Genomic DNA, 17,799 nt, shown 5'->3' on the forward strand with positions numbered 1-17,799 from the left:
TTATTGACCAGAATCTTTAAAATACCAAAATTCATTTCTAGACTTGGAGAGAAAAAAATCCTATTAAACCCTGCTTAAAATCTTCACCAATTACTATCAGTTTTGCAGTACAAAACTCCTTCAACCTGCCCACCCATCTGCAGATTCCCCTCTGCCTCTTCTTAGGCCTCCCAATCCCAGGACTCCACGCACAGTCATTAACACTCAGTAAGCTCTCTGAACAATGTGGTTTTACAGCTCTATGCCTTTGCCCAGTACCCTTCTATCCACCTAGAATGTCCTTTAACTCTGTCTGAAAACACCTCCTCATGTTTCAAAACCAAGGTCAAGCTTCATCTCTCACAACAGCCGTGTTTCCACGTGGACTGCACATTGCTCTGTCTCTGACACTTATAGGTTGACAAAGTTAATCTCCCTCTCCTAGAATAGGAGAAGTCATGTCTCGGTTTTCTTGGTAGCGACATTTCAATCCTCTTGGTAGTATCTTTACTGCTTTGCAAAGCGTCTGACAGAGAAATGGCACTCAAATTATTTGATCAGAAAACAGACTTAGAAAACACTGAGATACCATTTCACATCATATTGGCAAATATTAGAAAGCTAGACAAGTGTTGATTTTGATAAAAACAAAAACAGTTAAGTCTCAAATGCTGTTAATGGAAATGTAAAGTTGGGTACCACCACTTTGAAGAGTAAGATTTTCTTCTCTAGCAAAGCTGATGATTGTCACTTCCAATAAGACCAGCAATTATGCTTCAGGTTACAGACATTAGCCACTATCTGCCAAATGTGGTGCCTGATTAGCATATATTTTTTTAATGAGGGGATATACATACACATATCTCAAGGGTTCGTCTCACAAATATATGGGTAAATATCATTTTTGTAAAAGTATAGTGTCTAGTATGCATATATAAAACATGTATATACTGGGTATGAACATAAAGTACATTTCTTATTGTATCTACTAAATAAAAAAGCCTGCCCACCCATAAATATAAATATAAATATGTGGCAGAGGACCTGAATAGACACTTCTCCAGAGAACATACAGATACTCAATAGACATATGAAAAGATGCTTAATAGCACACAGAGATGTGAAAACCATAATGAGATGTCTCACACCTGTCAGAATGGCTATCATCAATAAACAAGTGTTGGCAAGGATGTGGAGAAAAGGGAACCCTTGTGCACTCTTGGGGGAATACAGCATTGGTGTGGCCACTATGGGAAACAGGATGGAGGTTCCTCAAAAAATTAAAAATGGAACTGTCTTATGACTCAGCAATTCCACTTCTGGGTATATACCTGAAGAAACCCAAAACACTAATTGGAAAAAATATATACACCACCCTAGTCAGTACGGTTCAGTTGGTTGAGCATTGTCCCATGCGGGCTTGATTGCCAGAGTGGGGCATGTAGGAGGCAGCTGATCAATGATCCTCTTTTCTCATTGATGTTTCTATCTCTCCCTCTCCCTTCCTCTCTGAAATAAAATATATTTGAAAAAGAAAAAACTAAAAACTTTTTCTAGACAATTTCTATTGAACAAAAAACTTAATACTGCCACCATTATGCAGTTTTATCTGAATCACCCATATCAACTAACTTTCAGAAAGCTAGTAAGATGAAGTTTTACTTATAAAAATGTGACAGCTGAAGCACCCTGGCCAGTGTGACTCAGTTAGTTGGAGCATTCATCTCATACACCGGCATGTGGTGAGTTCTAATCTTGGTCAGTGCACATACAGGAGGAAACTGATCAATGTTTCTCTCTTACAGTGATGTTTCTCACTCCATGCCTTCTTCTCTAAATTCTATTTAAAAATCTAAAAATTTGAAAAGAAAAAGGATCTATGCCCAACCAGTGTGGCTCAGAAACTGAGTGTCGACCCAGGAACCAAGAGGTTGTTGGTTCAATTCCCAGTCAGGGCACATGCCTGGGATTGCAGGCTCAATCCATTATGGGGATGTGTGCAGGAGGCAGCTGAGCGATGATGTTCTTCTCTCATCAATGTTTCTATCTCTCTATCTCTCTCCCTTCCTCTCTCTGTAAAAAATCAATAAAAACCTTTAAAAAATAAAAATGAATTTTAAAAAAGGATCTACAATAAAGCCAAGTTAAAAGCCTAAAACTGTACTTTAATCAAATATTACTGCCAACTTAGAATTACATTCTACAATATTAATCATAATTCAAAGCTGCCTTCTCTTGCTATTGAACAAGCTTAGACACTTTTTATGCGATTATACATTGAAAGAATTCCATGAGAAACCAAGTCCCGCATGGCGCAGGCGTCTTCAAACTGCGGCCCGCAGAGGAGTCTGATCCGGCCCGCCAGGTTTTTGGGCAGTGAGCACAGCCGAGGTGTTACAGTAGGAATTAGTTCATATAGTCCGGCCCTCCAGCTCTCTGAGGGACCGTGATCTGGCCCCCACTTTAAAAAGTTTGAGGACCCCTGGCTTAGAGGTTTAGGATCTGGAGAAGCGCTACAGGCAAATGAGGAGACAAGAAATAATTTGGAAATTGGGAGCCAGGCGGAGAGTCCAATGCAAGGGAAAGGACTTCACTGGTGCGCAGGCCCTGCCAACCTTTTATTCAAATTTGGATACACATATTACCCTTAGGCAGGTAATTCCAGTAACAGACAGACAATCTTAAAGATCAGTAAATATTAGTAAAAATTTACTGTGAGACTATTTGGTCAGGAAATTTGCTTGAGCCACCATTATCTCAACTCAATAACTGGTGCATAGCTTTGGCCCTTGCCAGAGCTCGAGGTTCACCAGGTTCCGGGCTCCTTGTTTACACTTTTCTGATAGTGAAGACAATGGGTAGCTTCCAACAGAATTCAAACAAGGGCCTTGCCCCATCTACTAAACCATACTGTCTTTCACGAGGTACTCTATATCAGTGCTTTTCAACCTTTTTTGGGCAAAGGCACACTTGTTTCATGAAAAAAATCACGAGAAACACCACCATTAGAAAATGTTAAAAAATTTAACTCTGTGCCTATATTGACTATATATAAAGTAATTCTCTTGAATAGGAATCAAATAAACACAAAGAAAGTATTTTATAATTACTTTATTATGAAATATTAAGTAAACAAAATAGTGAAAAATTATAAAATTCTTGTCTTGTCTGCACCTACGGCACACCAGGCAACATCTCGCGGCACACTAGTGTGCCGCGGAACAGCGGTTGAAAAACGCTGCTCTATATTACCTGGTCAGTGTGGCTTAGTTGGTTGAGCATATCCCAAGAGGTCACTGGTTCCATTCCCAGTCAGGGCACATGCCCAGGTTGCAGGCTCACTTCAAAACAGGAGGCATGCAGGAGGCAGCCTAACCATGTTTCTCTCTCATCAATGTTACTATCTCTCCCTCTCTCTCTAAAACACGTGTCAAACACAAGGCCCGCGGGCCAAATCCGTCCCGCCAGGCCTTGCAAGGTGGCCCGCACTGCGCTGTCATCACTGCACTCCGCTGCGTTTCCATCACAATGACAGTTTATGACTGTTCAGTAAACCATTCGGCCCGCGATTTAGGCTGGATTTTAGATTTTGGCCCCTTCTCTGATTGAGTTCGACACCCCTAACAATCAATAAAAACATATTAGGGGGGAAAAAGAAATATTCTAAAAATAATAATAATAAATATTCTATATGAAAAACTAAACTGAAACAAGACATGAGGGAACCATAAGATTCCTTCACTGAAACATAATGGACAGATACACCCTTGCCCCAAAGAACAAAATCAACTTAAGTTGGCTATTCCTCATTACCAGACAAGGACGCTGACATCTCACCTCAACTCCAGCATCTATAATTATGGCAACAAGTGACACTTTCATAGAGTTGGTCAAAGTTTGACTTAAACATGGTAAACAAAGCATTTGAATTCTCAGGTCAGCAGGTGATGAGTTAACACTGGATAGCATTTTAATAATTACAATTTCACAATACTAAATTCTAGGGATGTATTTCTAGAAAGGAAAGGGCAGTAAGTGTTACTGGCAAAAGATAGGGGCTTTTTCTACTCAAACTTTTATTAATGCACATTTCCAAATATAAAGCAACATCTTATTACCATATTTCAAAATCAGAAAGATGTCAAGATTTTCTATTTCATACTTCTAAATAACCTAGTAAATATTCATACAATGTTCATACCAAGAAAGTCATAAACTGCAGAACTTATTTTAACTATCCATATCTATCCATAAAGATAATAATATTCAAAGTAAGATTTTAAAGTTGTTAAAAGCTATTTTTAATTCTCTGCTCCCTAGAAGGCAATACATATGGTATGAATTTTTTTTTATACTATCCTTCTTGCAATTCAGGGCCACTGGCTCCTAATTGCTCACCTGCCTGCCTGCCTGATCGCCCCTAACTGCTTCCCTGCTGGCCTGATCACCTCTAACCACTCTGCAAGCCTGCCTGATCGCCTCTAACTACTCTCCCCTGTCAGCCTGAATGCCCCTAACCATCTCTACTTCGGCCCCCGGCCACGGCTTTGTCTGGAAGAATGTCCAGAAGATGTCCAATCTATCCAGTCTAATTAGCATATTACCCTTTTATTAGTATATATTATTAGTATAGATTTGTTAATCCTTCACCCCAGGATATTTTTCTATTGATTTTTAGGGAAAGTGAAAAAGAGAGGGAAAGACAAGAGAGAAACATGGATGTGAGAGAAACACATCAATTGTTTGTCTCTAGCACATGCCATGACCAGGGCCTGGGCCGGGAAAAAGCCTGCAACCAAGATACGTGCCCTTGACCAGAATCGAACCCGGGACCCTTTGGTCCGCACACCAGCACTCCATCAATTGAGCCAATTTTTTAAAAAATTGATTTCAGAGAGGAAGCGAGAGGGAGAAAGATAGAAACATTAATGATAAGAATCACTGACTGCCTCGGGCATGCCCCACACTGGAGATCAAGCCCACAACCCAGGCATGTGCCCTGACCGAGAATTGAACCTGTTCATAGGTTCACACTCAACCACTGAGTAACACCACCTGGGCCATGTATAATTTTTGCCTTCCTGAAAACTTAATTTTTTAATAGCCTACTGTTGACTGAAAGCCTTAGAGATAATGTAAATGGTCAATTAACATACTTTGTATGTTATATGTATTATAAAATAAAGAGAAAAGAAAATGTTAAAAATCACAATTACATTTACAGTACTGTATGTAGTTATTGAAAAAAAAAATCCACATTTAAGTGGATCTGTGCAGCCCAAACCCATGTTATTCAAGGATCAATTGTATTTCCATGTTATGGTTCTATTCATTTTTATATAAAATTAACAGAAGCACAGGGTTAATTATAGGATTTAATAACATATCTTTAAATATACCTATTCAATATAATAGAAAAAGCTCTCAAGATTAAGAAATGAGCAACTGTGACTTTTAGGTCTTCATAAAACCATGTAGAATAAATATTAACAGTGCTTAGATTCAGAATAACAGAAGCCAAAAGTAAACTTGTGATTTAATTCCTCAAGCTTCAGTCAAGTATTAATAAATTTAATTTTAATTAAAAGAAAATTTTAAAAATTTTATTCTGCTACTCTTCACTTCTTTTCCAAGAGCTACATAGTAAAACCTCCCAAGACCTGCTTTACACAGAAAGTGAGTAATTCAATACCTACCATTATGTTCCCACCAACAATATGATTAAAAAGAAAGGCAGGCCCTAACCGGTTTGTCTCAGTGAATAGAGCATTGGCCTGCAAACTGAAGGGTTCCCAGGTTCAATTCCGGTCAAGGGCATATAACTTGGTTGCGAGCACATCCCCAGTAGGTGTATAGGAGGCAGCTGATGGATGTTTCTCTCCCATCAATGTTTCTAAATCTCTATCCCTTTCCCTTCCTCTCTGTAAAAAATCAATAAACTATATTTTTAAAAAAGGAAATGAATAAAGAAAGAAAGGCAGCTCAGCCACAGACATGCCATCCAGACTGAGGAAGACCCGAAAACTTCAGGGCCACGTGAGCCACAGCCACGGCCGGTTCGGCAAGCACAGGAAGCACCCGGAGCCGCAAAAATGCTGGTGGCTTGCATCATCACAGGATCAACTTAGACAAATATCACCCAGGTTACTTTGGAAAGTTGGTGTGAGGCATTACCACTTAAAGAGAAACCAGAGCTTCTGTCCAAATGTCAACCTTGATAAACTATGGACCCTGGTCAGTGAGCAGACACGGGTAAATGCTGCCAAAAGCAAGACTGGAGCTGCTCCTATCACTGATGTGGTGCGACCGGACTACTACAAAGTTCTGGGGAAGGGAAAGCTCCCAAAGCAGCCTGTCATTGTCAAGGCCAAGTCTTCAGCAGAAGAGCCGAGGAGAAGATTAAGGGTGTTGGTGGGGCCTGTTTCCTGGCAGCTTGAAGCTACATGGAGGGAAGTTCATTAAAATGTCCAAGTAGCTGTGGCCAGTTTGGCTCAGTGGATAGTGTGTCAGCCTGCAGACTGAAGGGTCCCAGGTTCGATTCCGGTCAAGGGCATGTACCGTGGTTGTAGAGGAATGCAGGAGGCAGCTGATTGATGTTTTTCTCTCATTGATGTTTTTAACTCTCTATCCCTCTTCCTTCCTCTCTGAAATTAATAAATATATATAAAAATGTCCAAGTTAAAAAAAAAAAAGATAAAAGACTTTGCATGTAAAAAACAAAATTTGTAAGAGTTTTACATTTTATTTTAAAAGCCAGAATTCTGGCACTGAAATCTAGTCTTCTAGCTTGGAATAAAGATAACTGCTTTATTAATGAAATATTCTAACAATGGGTCCCCACAGTCAGCCATCCAGAGTCAATTCAGTGCCTGATAAAAATAACATTTAATATAGCATATCCTATAGCCCAAGAAGTAATCTGTTATCCATTGTATTTCCTCATCTCCACAGAAAAAGGAGGCACTACATTATTTCATCACATCAATGACACAACACTGTTTTATGACACACATTAAAGAAAAAAGCTGACAATCAAAATGTGACTCACCACCAATTGTAAGATATCTCAATTTCAAAGATGTTAAGATGCAAGAAAAAAAGTGTCTTAGAATCTGTAACATAGTGCAAATCTGACATTCTTTACTAACAGAAACATTTGCTATCTAAACACATCACCAATTTTCTTTCTTGGCTAATGGTATATTTACATGATTTATTGTGTAATTCAATTCAATCTGATTCAAATATTTTATCAAAGATCATACTATTACACCAACACTATGCTAAGGACAAATAAAGTACATCTTAGACTTTATAACAATATGACTTCTCTTCCAACATAGAGTAGCCCCCTTATCTGTGGAGGATATGTTCGAAGACCCTCTGGTGGATGCATAAGACCTCAGAGAGTACCAAACACTATATATGCTGCTCTTCCTATACAGCTTCTCTTGGCATATCCGAATTACCAACATCGATAGTCTTGTATTTGAGATCATCATTAAGTAAAATAAGGATTACTGCCCTGGCTGGTTTGGCTCAGTGGATAGAGCGTGGGCCTGTGGACTGAAGGGTCCCAGGTTCGATTCTGGTCAAGGGCACATACCCCGGTTGTAGGCTCGATCCCCGGTAGAGGGCGTGCGGGAGGCAATCAGTTGATGATGTTCTCTCATCAAGGATATTTCTATCTCTCTATCTCTCTCTCTTCCTCTCTGAAATCAATAAACATATATTTAAAAAATAAAGTAAGAAAAAAAAAAGAAGAAATAAATAAATAAAAATAAAGTAAGATATGGGTTACTTGCATGTTAAAAGGGACAAAAGCATAAGAAGGCCTAGTTGGCTCCAAACCATCACTACAAGGACTTACTCTATGATCTCAACACTTTCAACCAACCTGCGTAGCCTGGGTTTTTATCTCGAAAAAAAATGGGCCATAACATCTCAAAGCAAGAGGCTATGAGAATAAATGTTAGAATGAGAAGTATCACATTACTAGACAAGTTATCAGAGAACAAGAAAGGTAGAAATGAGGATAGAATGGGCCAGCAGGATAGACTTTAGCTACTTGCTACTAAAAGATTTTTTTGAAAAAAGTACTAAGGTGAATCTGAAAAAAATTAGAAACCATGAATAGTAATAGCTCTATTTAGTAAAAGTGGCTCACTAAGGTGAATGAACAAACAAACCGGTACATTCAAGCTATGGAATATTTCAGTGCTAAAAAGAAATGAGTTATTAAGCCATGAAAAGACATGAAAGAAATTTAAATGCACATTACAAAGTGAAAGAAGCCTATCTGAAAAAGCTATATATACTGTATGACTCCCAACTATATGACATATGGAAAAGGCAAAAATGCGGGGACAGTAAAAAAAAATCAGTGGCTGCTGGGGGCGGGGTGAACTGGGTGGACCACAGAGGATTTCAGGGCAGGGAAAATACTCTATGATACTGCAACGGTGGTTACAAGCCATCAGACATTGGTCCAAATCCATAGGATGTACACCGCCAGGAGTGAACCCTAATGTAAACTATTTTTGGATGATGATGTGCTAATGTAGGTTCATCAACTGTAACATGCATCACACTCTGGTGGGGGATGTTGATAATGGGGCAGGCTGTTCATGAATGGGGACAAGGATATAGGAAATATTCTATACTTCCCTTCCATTTTGAGATGAACCTAAAACCCAAGTGTCCCCTTGAGTTGATACAGAAACTCTGAACTGTCCTCTACAATCTCAAAATAAATAATTACTACTATAGTATTTGTAACTAATGAGATATTTCCCACTAACGTTCAGTTTCTACCTTTCTTCCTCACTATTTTTAAGAAAGCCCCTGAGAAATAAAATCTTCGGCTTAACTTTTTAATCTAGATCAAATGTGTTAGGCAAAATTTTAATATCTTACTGCTGCTTTATAGCATCAGCTCTAAATATACTCTGCTCGCAACAGCCAAGTCCAGAGCAACTAGGTCGGGAGTGGCAGAGACCAGACCCGGAGCAGCAACTGCCAGGCTGGGAGCGGCCAGGCCCGGAACAGCCGGGTCTGGTGTGGCCAGGCCCGGAGCAGTGGCTGCCAGGCTGGGAGCGGCCAGGCTGGGAGCAGCAGCTGCCAGGCTGGGAGCGGCCAGGCCCGGAGCAGCCGGGTCCGGTGCAGCCAGGCCTGGAGCAGCGGCTGCCAGGCTGGGTGCGTCCAGGCTTGGAGCAGCGGCTGCCAGGCTGGGAGCAGCCAGGCCCGGAGCGGCCGGGCCCGGAGCAATTGGGCCCAGAGCAGCCGAGTCGGGTGTGGCCAGGCCTGTAGCAGCAACAGCCAAGTCCAGAGCAACTGGGTCAGGAGCGGCAGTGACCAGACACGGAGCAGCTGGTTGTGGAACAAACAAGAGCAACAGAGGCCAGGCCCGGAGCAGCCTGGCCCAAAACAGCTCGCTCCTCACCTGCCCCTGCCCCACGACTGCCTCTCAGACATGGCTGGAAACTTTTGCGGGAACTTGAGGGTCTGCTGAATCAAGTGATGAAGGCTTATATCTGGATGTGTTGAGTTAATATAGTCCTGGGGTGTTGATCTGTGAGTGCCTTGGGTGGGGCCTGGATGAGGCTGGTTGTCCTATTAGGAAATGTCTTTTGTGTGAAGTGTATCATTGGGCATGTGGAGGTATTATTGATATGAGAAAATGCTAAGTAACAGATTTGCTATCTGAAAAGGGATTTACTATCGGGGAAAGGGAGGGAGGAAGAGACTGAACATAAACTGTGCACCAATGGATGAGGATGAGGGGGCAGAGGGTGGGGTGGGAACCTGGTGGAGGGGGGAAGAAACGAGGAACCTGTGTAATAATATGAATAAAGATTGATTTAAAAAAATAAATAAATAAATAAATAAATATACTCTGCTCAAGAAAATAAAACATTGCATATACTTTTGTAAAATATATATATATTTTATTGATTTTTTACAGAGAGGAAAGGAGAAAGATAGTTAGAAACATTGATGAGAAGAGAGTCATCGATCAGCTGCCTCTTGCACACCCCCCACTGGGGATGTGCCTGCAACCAAGGTACATGCCCTTGACCAGAATCGAACCCAGGACCCTTCAGTCCACAGGCCGATTTCTATCCACTGAGCCAAACCAGTTTCGGCTGCATATACTTTTAAAAAATGTATTTTTATTGATTTCAGAGAGGAAAGGAGAGGGAGAGAGAGAGAAATATCAATGATGAGAGAGAATCACTGATCGCTGCCTCCTACACACCCCACACTGGGGATCGATCGAGCCTGCTACCTGGGCATGTGCCCTAACTGGGAATTGGTCAGAAGCTCAATCACTAAGCAACACTTGCTGGGCTAAAGAAACCAATTTTACCATAGGCTAAATCATATAAATAAGAGTTTAGTTCCTGCAGTATCTCATCAGCATTGTAACAAAGATACACTGAATGTAATAGCATTTTATATTACCTTAGCTCCAAGTTATCTTTCTGATCTAAAACTCTTTAAGGTGATAGAATTGCTTTAGTTATAATTCTCTTAATAGGTTTTCAACTCATCCTAAGTTTATCTTCATTTTCACATATAAATGTTATAGATCTAAAAACAGCCAAATGTAGAAAGTTAATTTTATCATGCAAATAGCAAAACAAATCCACCAAATCTGTGTGCTTCTAGACCACATCCTCATACATTTATATCCCATTTTATTTCCAAAGAGGCAGTGCCAATTACACTTCATTCAAAATCAAAATAACTTCTATACAAAAGCCACTAATAACTTAGATGAATGTACTGCTACATTTATTATCAAAAGTTAACAACAATTACTCCCTCCAGAGATGGAGTGTAATTCTTCCAGCTCCCTAGAGTGTCAGCTTATCTACACACTTAGTGACTAGCTTCCAAAGAATAAAACACAGAGGAAAAAACTAACTTACCGTGGAGAAACCTGGCAAGCACCACGTGTGTCAAGGTTACCGTTACCTGTGCAGTCATGAGGGGGCACTTCCCCTCTGTGGTATTCTGTCCAAATACTCACAATGAATTTGGCCATATCTTGAAATCTTACTATGATGTCTAATCATGGGGGCAGAGGGGAGACCACATAAACAGAAATTGAAGAGCATTCCAAAAAAATACCTGACCAGTACTGCAAAACAATCAAGGTGATGTAAAACAGTGAAGGAGTGAGAAACTCAGACTAAGGAGACATGACAACTATATATTGTATAACGTGGCATCCTGGACTGAATCCTGGAACAGAAAAGAACATTCATGGAAAAACTGGTGAAATCTGAATAAAGCCTGGAATTTAATATACCAACACCGGTTTCTTAGTTTTGACAATATAAAATTATAACACAGAGGTAATTTCTGTATTATCTTCACAATTCTTCTGTAAATCTAAATAAAAAGTTTATCTAAAAAAAGTCAAAAGCTAACAAACATTAAGGCAAAAACAATAGAAAATGAGAAACGTCACTTACACCCAAGCTTTCTTTCATAAAATCATCCCAACTTTTAAAAAATTAAGCATCGAAAGTTTTTATACAAGCTTAGCTATGTTGAGGCTAATAATTAAAGATATTAAAACACGAAGCAAAACTGATCCACTATAGGCACTCAGAGCTTAAATATCAATAAAAATGTTGGCACCTAAATTTTCTGCAAATATATATATTTAAGATATCTGGAGAGTATTAAAAAGCATAATGGGCCCTAACCAGTTTTGCTCAGAGGATAGAGCCTGTGGACTGAAGGGTACCAGGTTCGATTCTGGTCAAAGGCTTGTACCTTGGTGTGGGCACATTCCAGTGGGAGGTGTGCAGGAGGCAGCAGGTCGATGTTTCTCTCTCATTGATGTTTCTAACTTTCTGTCACTCTCCCTTCTTCTCTGTAAAAAAATCAATAAAATATATATATTTTTAAAAAAGCATAATGGTAAAATATTTAAATGCTTAAATACAGAACTGTTTCAAACTCTGACAGGATCCTATCCTGGCTCTGAGAATATTATTTTACTCCCATTCCCTAATTTACCTTTTAAAAAAACAAAATATATGCTGAAACCAGTTTGGCTCAGTGGATAGAGTGTCAGCCTGCGGACTGAAAGGTCCCGGGTTTGATTCCGGTCAAGGACATGTACCTTTGTTGCGGGCACATCCCCAGTAGGGAGTATGCAGGAGGCAGCTGGTCGATGTTTCTCTCTCATCGATGTTTCTAACTCTCTATCTCTCTAACTCTCCCTTCCTCTCTGTAAAAAATCAATAAAATATATTTTAAAAAATAAAAATAAATAAATAAATAAATAACAAAATATAGCCCTAGCTGGTTTGCTCAGTGGGTAGAGCGTTGGCCTGAGGACCAAGGGGTCCCGGGTTCGATTCTGGTCAAGGACACATACCTTAGTTGCAGGCTACTTCCCGGGCCCTGGGGCTCATGCAGAGGCAACCAACTGATGTGTTCCTCTCACATCAATGTTTCTGTCTTTCCCTCTCTCTTCCACTCTCCCTAAAAATCAATGGGAAAATATCCTTGGATGAAGATTTAAAAAAATAAATAAATAAATATATATATCATTCAGGTAATTAAATATATAAAATTTTGAAAGGATCAGCATGCTGCCATTCTAGTCTGATAAAAGCTTCTATAAATCAGGCACTCTGACGGTCTTATTTTATTTTTGAAATTGACAGGGCACATACAACTCAGAGAATACTAAAGTATGCCCTGGCCAATTGGCATGTGCGGGAGTCAACCAATAGATATGTCTCTCTCACATCAATGTTTCTGTCTCTCCACCCTTCCATTCTCTCTAAAAATCAATGGACAAATATCCTCAGGGGAGAATTAACAACACAAAAAAAGAGTTAAAAAAGAATACAAAACACAATGCCATGTAATCTACTGTTGTACAGAGATATCAGAACATTTAAATAAAAACTTACTAAGCCGAAACCAGTTTGGCTCAGTGGATAGAGCGTTGGCCTGCAGACTAAAGTGTCCCTGGTTCAATTCCCGTCAAGGGCATGTTCCTTGGTTATGGGCACATCCCCAGTAGGGGGTGTGCAAGAGGCAGTTGATCGATGTTTCTATCCTTCCTCTCTGTAAAAAACTCAATAAAATACAACCAAAGGATGTATGTACACACATAGAGCCTAACCAGTGGTCAAGGACAACAGGGGGGCGGGGGCATTAATAGGAGGGAAGATTGGAATGGGGGAGTGAGGACAAATATGTGATACCTTAATCAATAAAGAAAATTTTAAAAAATCAATAAAATATAAAAATAAAAAAAACTACTAAGATATTTTGTTTTATTTATGAATCTTGAATTCATAAACAAGATTAACTGAGGCATTAGGCTATACTGTTTTAATTATATTTTTCACATAATAACAGTGACCAATAAGTGGTGAAACTGACTTTATAATCCTATCTAATAAAAGAGTAAGATGCAAAGGGGCCAAAACTCAATGCCGGGAATGAGCTCCGGTGGGGACAGGGGACTGACTACTATTCCCTCTCACCTTGTCTGAAGAGCACAGGAAGATACTGGGTGATAGAGATCTCTAGACTTCCTACCTTGAGGACTTAAAGAAAATAGTTAGTAGCTTTTGATCTCAGGAACACTGACTAGACTGTATATAATATTAGCTTACAAATTCTTCATAGACAAAGAGAGACCAGTGCCTTTAAAATATAAGAACACAAAATTCAGGTGCCATGTTCCAGTGTGCCTGACTTCACTAAAAATTAAAGCAAATCTAAGGCACAGCCTAGTTTTATATTCAGGAAGTATATAGCAAAATTGTAAACTACTATACATTTTCAGCATAAATAAGTATAAGTTTGATAAACAATTGCCTAGCTGCACAAAGTGAAATAAGCCAAGTATTCTCTGATTTTCAAACTCCTAGAAAAAAATGACCTGGCTTCACTACTACTTTTAATAACCTTGCATGTAAGATAATGTAAAGGATCTGGAAATACCTTCTCCCTAGAGGTTTATTTACATATTTTCCTCCCAGTGAATTTAACTGTCTTGCGTGATTTCTAGAAATTAGTCAAAATATAAGCTAGGAACACTAATAGAAAACAGACATATACATTTGAAATACTATATGAAATGATAAATATAGGCTTTATAAGCCACCAATAGTCTTCTTGATTTATCATGGTTTACATGTTACAAAATTCCTAGCTAAATCTCAAAGGAGAGCCACATTAATTAAAGACAGAAAGAATCTGGTACCTAACTATTCTAACCTAAGAGCTTACAGAAAAAAAGATAAAAGCAAATGTGTTCACAAAAGCATGAATGACTCAATACAGGTATACTTAAATATATGTCATTTGATAATCAAAGACAGCATTCAAGAACTGCTTTTCTTTACTGCCAGGAAAAAAATGGGCAGCCATCCAGATAATTAGACTAAAGAACACACTCAAAAGTCTACTTCCTCTCCTCCTTCCACTTACAAAACAAATTTGACTTAAAAAAAAAAAAAAAGTTTTGTTTTTAATCCCTAAGGATACAAATGAATTGAAAGACAAAATACAGGTCCCCCCCTCCCCCCCATATCAAGAAGGTAGCTATGGCGAATTGAATGAATTACTTGGTAAAACTAACAGTTGCTAATAAAGTCAAACTGTGTTGCCAAGATCAATGATTCTGTTATTAAACATGTATTATGTTCTACATTTTAATATACTTACTTAAATATATTCTAAAGCTACATTGAGATCAGCCACCAAGTTAAGAGAGCTAAAACTCCTTTACTCAGAAAAAGCCTCAAGCATTTAAAATGCATTTCCCTCCTATGCTCATCCATTTGAATGTAAACATAATTTGTAATAAAAATCTAAAATACCTAAGACCAAAAAAAAAAATATCTAAGACCTACAAAAAAATATCTAAGACTTTCATTGTAAGAGTTTGGATCAGTGATCTAACCAAGTACAGTAGTTCACCACTCCACCTCCTTATGCAGTTTCCCTTTCCGTGGTTTCAGTTATTCATGGTCAAAGTAATAAATGGAAAATTCTAGAAATAATCCATAAATTTTAAATAGCATGCCTTTCCGAGTAGCATGACAAAATCTCATGAAGTCACGCTCCATCCCACCCTAGGTGTGAATCATCCCTTTGTCCAGCATATCCCCGCTGTCCACACTACCTACCCACTAGTCATTCAGAGGCCATCTTAGTTATTAGATCTATTGTTAAGGTACTGCAGTGCTTGGGTTCAAGTAACCCTTATGTTACTAATAATGAATGCCCCTAAGCACAAGAGTAGTGATGCTGGCAATTCAGATAAGCCAAAGAGAAGCTGTTAAGGGTATGTATGCAGAGGCAAAAACATGGTATATGTAGGGGTCAGTACTATCTGCAGTTTTAGGCATCCAGTGGGAGTCTTAGAACATACACCCTGCTGATAAGGGGGGGACGACTGTACCAGTTGAAGGTTGTGGGACCCAAAAGCTGTACATAAGGTACCATTTGTTAATAATAATAACTTTTGCCGAAACCTGTTTGGCTCAGTGGTCGAGCGGCGGTCTGCGGACTGAATGGTCCCAGGTTCGATTCCGATCAAGGGTATGTATTATACATTGGTTGTGGGCACATCCCCAGTAGGGGGTGTGCAAGAGGCAGCTAGTGGATGTTTCTCTCTCATCGGCGTTTCTAGCTCTCTCTCTCTCCCTTCCTCCCTGTAAAAAAAAATCAATAAAAAATATATTAAAAAATAATAATAACTTTTTTTAATCCAGTTTCTTTTCCTATGGAGTAAAATAAAAAAGGTTATGTAGTTTCAAAGCTTTGTTGCTAAATTAGGAGATTTACTCATATATTCACAGATTTAGATAAATAGCAAAAGAGCAGAGATGCAGTACTCTCTAATGCCATAAAACAAATCTAACACCTTGTGATCTCTTATAAACATGATTCCTATCAAATCGACCTTCTACAGACAGGCACTACAATGAAAATGTTTATCTGCATTTTTTTTAATTTTTAAAATTAATCTTTCAAAAATTATCTATGTAATATAAAGTCAACTGATTGAAAGCACTATCCAGATAACTAAAGTTATATTGGCACCATTTAAACAAAACAACTACATTTATTTTCACTAATATAAATAGTCATCCAATTGCTTCTAAGGTAACACAAACCAGGCACATCCTGTATCTAATTTTTTCTATTTATATTACCTCAGCTAAGAGTTTATAATCCAAGAAACCTTGAACCCCAGCCGGATATCTCAGATGGTTAGAGCATCGTCCTGATATACAAGGTTACAGATTTGAACCCCAATCAGGGCACATACAAGAATCAACTAGTGAATATATTATATCATTATCAATAAGTGGAACAAATCAATGTTTCTCTCTCTCTAAAAATCAATAAAATAAAAACTGAAAAGAAAGAAGTATAAAAGTATCCCTAATTTGAAGATCACCATTATCACAAAAAAACAAAGTTTCAACAAAGAGATCAGAACTCATCTTTCATCACGCTATCAGGCTGACTGCTTCAGTGCTAAAATAACACCAACAAAAACACAACAGAATAAAACAAAAGCCCCAAAATATTTAATTAAATATTTTAATTTAAATGTTTACCTTCTTTGATATAGAATACCATTTCAGGAAAATAGAAATAATCTATTTTATTTAAATTAAAAAAAGATTTAAGCACAAAAGATTAATTTCAATCTTATTTATCACAGAAAAATGACAAAGAAGTATACCAATGAATGTCATATCAGTTATTCATTATGTCTGATATTTTTAACTATGAAAAATAACTGCATAAATATTAAGCAAAAATGGCACACACAGTATAAGCAACAGGTTGAAAAATATATTCTGGTGGGGTGTGTGTGTGTGTGTGTGTGTATAAGGATGATGAAAAAAATCATCATAATGGTCAATGGGGGGAAAAAATCATCATAATGTTAACATTTAAGGACAACAGTTATTACATTGTGGTCCCTACACCAGCAGCAATGAACTTGTTAGAAATGCAAGTTGCCCTAGACGGTTTTGCTCAGTGGATAGAGCGTGGCCTGCAAACTGAAAGGTCCAGGGTTCGATTCTAGTCAAGGGCACAGGCCCAGGTTGCGGACTCGATCCCCAGTGGGGGGCATACAGGAGGCAGCCAATCAATGATTCTCTTTCAATGATGAAACATCATTGATGTTTCTATCTCTCCTTCCCTCTCCCTTCCTCTCTAAAATCAATAAATATATATATATATAGTTGAGAGAGAGAGAGAGAGAGAGAGAGAGAGAGAGAGAGAGAGAAATGTTCCCCTAACCTGTTTGGCTCAGTAGATAAGAGCATCGACCTGCAGACTGAAGGGTCCCAGGTTCAAGTCTGGTCAAGGGCATGTACCTTGGTTATAGGCACACAGGAGGTGTGCAGGAGACAGCTGATCGATTTTTCTATCCTTCTCCCTTCTTCTCTGTAAAAAATCAATAAAACATATTTTGTTTTAAAAAGAGAAATGCAAGTTATCAGGCCACACTACAGACCAGTGAATAGGACAATTCCAGGGGCAGGACTCAGCAACCTATTTTAACAAACCTCCAGAAAATTGAAAACCACTAACTAAAGGGTAGAATTATGGGTAAGTATTTTCTTTCCCTTTTTGTAACCTACATTTTCCGCAATTATTTTAGTACTTGTATAACCCAACTAAGTCTTTTCCATTAAGGTTTTATTAAAATGTACATTGTGGGTCTATAGTTGAAAACCTGTTGTGCCATACAGGTTTCTCAGTGGTTAGACCAAAGGGTGGAGGGTTCAATTCCCAGTC

At 38.7% G+C, this 17,799-nt stretch overlaps 1 protein-coding gene, 1 long non-coding RNA gene and 1 pseudogene across 3 annotated transcripts in view; 1 reads left to right on the plus strand and 2 right to left on the minus strand.

Annotated features, from left to right (window-relative positions):
- The window catches only part of LOC123650964, a 50,298-nt gene extending 33,218 nt beyond the window's left edge, over window positions 1-17,080 (minus strand). The window contains exons 1-2 of the long non-coding RNA XR_006740712.1: window positions 15,733-17,080; window positions 13,561-15,493 (exon numbers count right to left, since the gene is read on the minus strand). This is a non-coding gene — a long non-coding RNA (uncharacterized LOC123650964). The remainder of the gene's footprint in view (window positions 1-13,560; window positions 15,494-15,732) is intronic.
- UBE2H (ubiquitin conjugating enzyme E2 H) overlaps window positions 1-17,799 on the minus strand; it is a 100,251-nt gene that overhangs the window by 76,707 nt on the left and 5,745 nt on the right. The gene's annotated exons all lie outside the window — the stretch shown is intronic.
- On the plus strand, window positions 5,948-6,453 carry LOC118712771 (annotated as a pseudogene).

Source organism: Pipistrellus kuhlii, unplaced genomic scaffold (genome assembly GCF_014108245.1).
Source record: "Pipistrellus kuhlii isolate mPipKuh1 unplaced genomic scaffold, mPipKuh1.p scaffold_m20_p_10, whole genome shotgun sequence".
NCBI lineage: Eukaryota > Metazoa > Chordata > Mammalia > Chiroptera > Vespertilionidae > Pipistrellus > Pipistrellus kuhlii.